This window comes from Fukomys damarensis, unplaced genomic scaffold (genome assembly GCF_012274545.1).
Source record: "Fukomys damarensis isolate Sample0158 unplaced genomic scaffold, DMR_v1.0_HiC HiC_scaffold_16, whole genome shotgun sequence".
NCBI classification, from domain to species: domain Eukaryota; kingdom Metazoa; phylum Chordata; class Mammalia; order Rodentia; family Bathyergidae; genus Fukomys; species Fukomys damarensis.
In genome coordinates, this window is record NW_022900928.1 from 100,664,266 (window position 1) to 100,672,931 (window position 8,666).

Sequence of the window (8,666 nt, forward strand, 5' to 3'; positions counted from 1 at the left end):
TTGACTTGGCATTATACAGAAATGGACAACCATATTGGTCTAGAAATGTTAATTTATTTTTATTTTTGTTTTTTGTTTTTTTTTCCATGTGTACAGGGGTAACACATCGTACTAAATATGTAAGGTCATATCTACGTGGGTTTGATTACAGAAACTAATAAAGTATTCTCTAAATAATGAAAAAAAGAATAAGATAAGACTATAAGAGCGAGAAGCAACTTAAATATGTTCAGGGACCATTTTCATCGCCAGAATTAAGGATTATTTTAGTGTTACATCATTGCCTTTTCTCTTTTACTTTCCTTTTTAGTTTTATCTTAGGATTCCCTATTTTTAATGTTCATATAGAGATTTCTTTAACTGAAATACTGAATAGTTTCTCTGGTGTGAAAAACTATAATAGTACACAGGATTCTAATGAGATAATTAATAATGTGAAATAGGAAGTAAAGGGCTAAAGGTGTAGGAAAAGTGGGAAGGGTGGGGGAAAGGTAATAAGGGAGAGGAAAAAAATATGAGAAACTCAAAAAATGGAAATAAAGTGTTTGTAAATGGGGAGAGGAGGAGGGGGTGAAGGGAGGGCAGGGATAAGGGGAAAAAATGAGAATCAAGACCTATTATGTAAAGGTACAGAATCCCAATGATGAGTGTAATTGTATTGTATACCTAGATTGTGCCAATAAACTCAATAAAAAGAAAAATAATAATACTAAAATAATACTAAAAAAAAAACAAATATTAGTCAAATACTAGAGTTGGTGAGAGGAACCTTCTTTCACCTAGCTTCCAGTTTCCAATGGACACAACACTCATAACACTCATAAACTCTCTTACAACCTCATTTATATCCCACAGTAGATGAGATAATCTATTATGACTGGTATATTGCAAAAGAAAGAGTGTGCATTTTTCAGGCTCATATTCCCATTTCTCCACCTACTTGCAGAGAACTTTGGTCTGATCTTGTCTCATCAGGGCTACAGAAAAGCCCATCCCTTTCTATTCTTGCCTATAACTGGATAGGTAAGTCTGCCTAATTCTGATCTAAAGAGATTGTCACATGCCTAAGCCATGATCTCCAAACTACCTTTTATTACTAACAAAGAGCATATTTGGTTAGATTTGGGTGGGGGTACTGGGGATCAAACTTTGGTTCTTGCACTTGCTAAGCAGTCAGCAGAACCACTGAGCTAAATCCCTGACCCTAAAGGAATTGGGGGGGTACCGGGGATTGAACTCAGGTCCCCGCACTTGGAAGGCAGGCAGCAGAACCACTGAGCTAATTCCTCAGCCCTAAAAGAGAATATTTGAAATTCCTTCTACCTTACTCTTCAGCTCTCTCTTATTTGGTCAGAATTCTATGGGAAGGGAAATACAGTAGTGTACTGGCTACCCCAACCTTTGACTTCTACTTTCATAAGAAAGAGTTTGTATAAACCCACTGGTCAGAAAAACAGGCTTCTTCTCAGCCCCTATTGACCCAGACTTAAAGGAAGAATAGCTTTCCAACATGACTGTTTTACATCTATTTCACAGTGGTTATTGGTTTGAAAAAGTGCACCAATTACAGAGGACTTACATGTACAGGTGAGGATTATTATTGGATTGTAGGCACCACTGCTGTGTGACCACCCATTTTGGGTTCTGAAGGAGCTGCATATCAGTACTCTGTTTGCCACTTCTGCAATGTTTCACATTTTCTCACCTCCATACTTTCTCACAACCCCTCTGGTTGGTCCTCTTCCAAGGCCAGCACTGCTCTTTGGGAAAATGCCTGTTTACCCTTCAAGATTTAGTTCAAACTTTACATGATACAATGTTTTCAGACAGTTAAATACTCCTTCATACTATTACAGTACCTTATTACTCCATTAATTTATCTCCTTACTCCTCCCATGTCTTCTCTTTCCTCTTAGGCCCTGCCTCATTAAACTGTGAACCCTAGAAAGCAGTCATCTTTACAATCTGTGTGACTCCCAACCCCTAAATTAGTGCCTGGCATGTGGTGATGCATAATGAACAGATGAAGAAAGAGGGGCAAATGGAAGAAGAAAAGAGAAAGTGACAGAGAGGTGCAAATATACAGAGCCAGATAGAAGAGAGACACACAATAACAAATAGTTTCTCTGGTGTGAAAAACTATAATAGTACATAAGATCCTAATGATATAATTGACCGTGTGAAGTAGGAAGAAGAGAGCTAAAGGTGTAGGGAAAGTGGGAAGGGTAGGGGAAAGGTAATAAGGGGAAAAATATGAGAAAATGAAAAGATGGAAATAAAGTGTTTGTAAATGGGGAGGGGAGGAGAGGGTGAATGGAGGGCAAGGACAAGGGGGAAAAAATCAGAACCAATACCTGTTATGTAAAGGTACAAGATCCCAATGATGAATGTAATTGCACTGTATACCTAAAATGTACCAATAAACTCAATTTAAAAAAAAGGAAAGGCCTGCAGATCCCATCTTACTCTGCAAAGAAAGGTAATCATTAAGAAATCAAACCATAACAAATACTGGTGTGGCTGTGGTGAAAAAGGAAGCCTCCTACATTACATTGTGGAGGAGAATGTAAACTAGTGCAACCATTATGTAGATCAGTATGGAGACTTCTCCAAGAACTAAAATTAGAAATACTACATGACACAGCTATCTCCTTTCTAGGACTGCTCCCCAAAGATCTTGAGACATTATGCTTCAATAATACATAGCAATGTTTACAGCAACACAATTAATAGTAGCTAATCCTGGAAGAAGCCTGGATACCCATCAACAGATGATTGGATAAAGTAAATATGGTATCTATATGTAATGGAATACTATAAAGGACAAATTTCTGACATTTGTCAGAAAATAGATGCACCTGAAAAATATAAGGTTGAGTGAAATAAATCAGACACACAAGCTTAAGTACTGTATGGTATCTGTCATTTGAGTGAGGCAAAGTACAAAAAGAATAATAAAGGATGGAAAAAATGAGAGAAGGCACTGCATTCTTGCAATAGGAAAGTGGTCCAAGGGACCAAAGGCGAGGGGTGAGGAGGTGGGGAAAGGGAAATAAGTATCATAAAGAAGAGCCACATACAGGAACCTACAACCTCAGTGAATATAAACATCGTATGCCATAACACGAACTAAGATAAATAGTATCAACAAGAATGAAAAGTGGAATACAGAAATGAGGGGAGATAGAAAGGGAAGAAGATTAAAAAAAGAAATGAGAGGTAATATGTACACATCTCAAGATGATTATTAACTGCATTTACACAAACATGTACTAATAAAAAATGGGGGGAGGAAAAATGGGAAAGCTTTAAAAACAGTAAAGTTATAAAGTTGAAGCAGCTTTACTAGACACTAAAGATGGCCAAGAATGAAAGGATACAAGACAACACAGCTGGGGATAAAGGTTGAGAAAGTGACAAGAGAAGCAGTGCACTTGCTTTAGAAAACTTCACCTAGCATCTCAGTAGACCTGCAGAGCCACATTCTGCCTGAGGTCAAAGTGCAGAAAGGAAGAGTGCACATCCTACAAGTATTCACGAATCCTCCCATGTGTGGGTGCTTTCCATCTCAACCATGTTATGTGGAAATGATGCATCTGCTTACTAATAGCATTTCCCAATCCTTCTCATCTTGTTTCATTATTAAAATAAATAGAGAAAATAGTTTAAATGGGTTTGTTTTTAATTTTGACCTCTAAATCATAGTTTGCTTGCCTGGTATGGGGCTTAGGGGAGACAATTTAAACCTTCAAATTTGCATCCTAAGGTACTTTTTCTGTAGGCATGCCATAAATCTGCAAGATGAACTGTGATTCATTCCTGTAGGTGTTAATATGTGATTATGTAAGCATTGCCAATAATGAAAAAATTACTAGAAATATGGAAAAGAACAAATAGAGCAGAAGTATCTATAAAAATGTTATATCCCTATATTATAATGAAATATAGGTTATGTCTAGAGAAGTTATTTATAGCAATAATATATTTTTCAAATGATTATCCACCTTATTACCCCATATCAAGTAGGAAAACAAAACATACTCATGTAAATACAGATATCTAATTAGAGGTTCTTCTTATTATACTATTTCCTCCCCATGATTTGGATTATTGCTCTACAGAGACAGTACACTGGATAAGGAGTTTCATGATACACAGGAAGCATTCCTCTGCCTATAGTTTGTTCATAGTAGGTAGTCAAGTCCAAGTGGTCAAGATATAAATAATTCTTTGCTTAGCATTAAGGACTAGGGCACTAGAAATATGTTTAATGTTTCTTTGTTGGTTGTTTTTGAAGTTCTTTGGAGTGATCTGCAGACTTTCTGGCACTCAGAATGCCTCAGTGATGGTGCATTTTTATAAAATATAATGGATGACATCCTTAGTGGAGGAAAGATAGCCTCTTTAATACATTGTGTTGGAAAAACTGGATTTCAACCTGCCAATGATTAAAACTAGACCATTATCTTTCACCATGCACTAAACTAAAATCAAAATGGATTAAAGATCTAAATATTTTTTAAAAGACACTAAATTTGCTGGAAGATAAGTTAGGCAGAACTCTTGAATACGCTGGCATAGGAAAAGGCTTTATGAACAAATTCTCAGTAGCATGGGAACTAGCAGAAAGAATCAACAACTGGGATCTCAGATTATTAAAAAGCTTCTGCACTGCAAAAGAAACCATCAGCAGAACTAAGAGACAACCTACAATGTGGGAAAAAAATTTTACCAGCTGCTCCTCAGACAAAGGACTATTATCTAGAATATATAAAGAACAAAAAAAAATCAGCCCCCCCCAAATATAAAGACCCAATTCAAAAATGGGCATCTGAAATGAACAGACATTTCTCAGACAATGAAGTAAAAGCAGCAAGTAAATATATGAAAAAATGTTCCACATCACTGGTCCTTTGAGAGATGCAGATGAAAACAACACTGAGATTCCACCTCATCCCACAAAGAATGGCTGCTATCAAGAAATCAACCAATAACAAATATTGGCAGGGTTGTGGGGAGAAAGGCACCCTTCTCCATTGGTACAAGTGCAGACTGGTGCAACCACTGTGGAAATCAATATGGAGACACCTCAAAGAACTAGGATTAGAGGTTCCATTTGACCCAGCCATCCCTCTGCTGGGTATCTTTCCAAAAGAATTAAAAGAATCATACCACATTGATATATTCACACCCATGTTTACAGTGGCAGAGGTTGTAATAGCTAAAACTTGGAAACAGCCCATTTGCCCATCAACTAGAGACTGGATAAAGACGATGGGGTTTTTCTATAAAATGGAATACTATTCAGCCATAAAGAATGAGAAATTAAAGTCATTCATAGGAAAATGGATGCATATTGAGATTATACTCTTAAGTGAAATAAATAAGTCATGCACCTGTAAATACCAAATAGTTTCTCTGGTGTGGAAAAACTATAATTGTAAATAAGATCCTAATGGTAAAATTGACAATGTGTAATAGAAAGAAAAGGGCTAATGGTGTAGGGGAAGTGGAAAGGGTAGGGGAAGGGAAAGAAGGGAAAACAAAACTATGAGAAAATAAACAAATAGAAATAAAGTTTTTGTAAATAGGGAAGGGGGTGAAGGGAGAGCAGGGATACGGGGAAAAAATGAGAACCAAGACCTGTCATGTAAAGGTACAAGATCCCAATGATGAATGTAACTGTACTGTATACCTAAAATGTACCAATAAACTCAATGAGAAAAAAATATATAATGGTTGAGGGCAGAGTATTAGTCTCAGAGTAGAGGAAGATCCTTAATTCTTACTTTTAGGGATAAAAGGAATTGAACCTACATGCTCTGGCCCTAAATATGTACTCTTCAGCAAAAATGCTTGGCTTGTAAATTTCATAAGTGGAAAATGAATAAATTATCTGGAATCTTTATGAAAATATTGTAGAGCAGTGATTTTTGGCTTAGGGTTCACAAATGGGCTTTTGCCAATCCATTGAACCATGCAAATCAATGGCAAAAGTGTTTGCATGTATATAGCTTTGTTTTTAATGCAATGATAACAGTTTGTATTAGATACTCGAAGGGATTTATAGCCCAAAATAAAATTAAGAAACCCTACTATTGAATATTCTTAGCATAAGTACTTCTTTTTATTAAAAATCACTGGAGAAATTTTTCTTTCATGAAATAAAGTGTTCAGCAAGATCTTTGCAGCTAGAGTGAATATCACATTTCATAAAACAAAGGGGTTAATGATAAATGATAAATAAATGAAAAGAAATGCCTTATAACCAGAGGCACAAAATAGAAATATGCCCTAGGGAACAAACACATTTTAATGAAAAAAACCCAACACATGCTTGCTTCAACACCTGGGCTTGAAATATATTAGAAATAAATGTCAGAGCAATTAATAACCTCCTCCCTCCTGTCCATATTCATTGGGAAAAAATAAACAGAAGTTTAGTAATTACAAAAATCAGGAAGCAGAGTTTTCTTAGTTTGGCAGTAAATTGCAAAGAAGATATATTTCTCTTTTAATGAAATATGTTACCACCTGCCAAAAGATAATAGAAGAGAAATTTTGTGCCAATCCTAGAATATTGATGCATAAGGCAAACTCCATAAGTCTGATGTTGGGTTTCAGAGACTAAAGAAACCACATTTTACAGATATATCCATCTTCTTCAGTAAAATTTTATCACTGCTTTCCATGCTAGTCAAATGATAAAAGTATATCTTAATTTTTAAATTACTGACATATTATTTTATGTAAACTAATTTCTTCTAATGCTTTACTCAATCCTGACAAATTGAGCCAAGTACTATAACAAGTGCTGCAGATAGACAAGTACAAGATAGACATTACTTCTAAAAACATTTCTTATCTAAAACAAAACAAGACAAAGAGGGTAAAGACAATTAAAAGTTCACATAGTTGCATGTTATGTTTAATGTTGTTATGGAAACAATCACCAGTGTCAAGTTTAGAATAACAAAGATAGCCAAATAACAAAGATGGCCAAAGGAAGATCTTTCTAAAGAAGTATCATGTAATCTGAGTCTAAGAGACTTTTTAGAAAGAACAATGGTCATTTATATACATTCTAAAAACTGGAGATTGATACACTTCTAAAGGGCACATTGGTAAAAGAATAAACCACAGGCTATCACCCGGCGGCGTGCGCGCGAGCCCCCGGCCTGCGCAACAACAGACCCAGGAAGGCCCCAAAGACCCCGGAGGGGGTTTCTTCAGCTGCCTGTCTGCCTGCCTGCCTGCGATCACCAGGCAGCATGCGCGTGAGCTCCCGGCCTGCGCGACAACAGACCCAGGAAGGCCCCAAAGACCCCGGAGGGGGTTTCTTCAGCTTCCTGCCTGTGATCAACTGGCGGCGTGCACGCGAGCCCCCGGCCTGTGCGACAACAGATGCAGGAAGGAAGGTAGCCACACGGGCGCCCTTGAAACACCCACACAACCCCCCCCTTCTCAAAGCTCCTGATCGGGCCAGTCCTTAGACCAACTCTGCAGAGGCATAGGTTCCCATGAAGGGTAGTTTTCTGAACTCCCAACTTTGAACATCTTTAAAGAAAGGGCAGGGGAAACCTGTAATAGAACTGAGTGGAGTTCAACCCTGAGGGTAAGGAAACTAAAGTTAGGCCTTGTAGATTGTGTTCAGTCTCAGTCGTGAGGAACAGCCATTGGCTAGCTAAGACCAGGCCATTGGGTTCCGCATATGGCTGTGCATGTAGCATAATATGAGATCAGAGATAGCCTGAAAGAGGACCTTCAAATTCTTTTTCTTTCTCTCTCTCTTTTCTCTTTTTTCCTCATTCCACCCAAAAATTTCTTTCTTTTTTCTGTCCCCTCTCTCCAACTCAGTCTCTTGCTCCACCATAGTGTCCCTCATCTCCCTTTTTATTCCAGCTCCTGAATAACTCAGACTTCTTCTTTTATTATTTTTTTGTTTTTAGGAGGGGTTTCTCTTTATGTTCTTTTTCCCCAGTCATTTTACCTCACTCATGGCTCTGTACCTTCAAGGGAAGGCAAGCGCCTGTTACTGTTAAGGGGATATATTAATGTCCTTATTCCTGCACTCTCTCTATCCCCCCTGAAGTTAATAGCTTTGTAAAGATAGTAAGGTAATTCTACAACCTCTGGATTCACTTCAAACCTGCTCTAATTCTTTCACTTATCTAATCCTCTCATTCTAAGTCGAACCCCTATCCTAAATGGTAAAGATGCTATATTGAAAAGCATATTCACTGCAAACATACTATGGGCTGCTTCTTCAAATTAATTTAATTCACATGAGTTAAAGGTGATACATTAATGACTACCACAAGAGGTCAGTCGGCAAGCTGTGCCTGATCCCATTGGGCTGCTGAATGTATCAACTGGGACAAAGAGTGGTGATTGCTTTAAAGAGTTGTTTTCTCTGATATTATGAAAATGAGGATGTCTATCAGTCATTAGAAACTCAAAAGCTAAAACACAACTATATTAGGAACATTTAAGTAATACCCAGAAATTAAAGAAGGACAACCCAACAATAAAAATAAAAATGAGAAAACACTTAAGCAAGACACAAAAACAGATTTCCAGTTCACCAATAGCAAATAGTAGGACAAATGAGGATGAAAAGTCTGATAGTGAACCAACAGGACTCCCTGGACCCATAGCACAGGAGG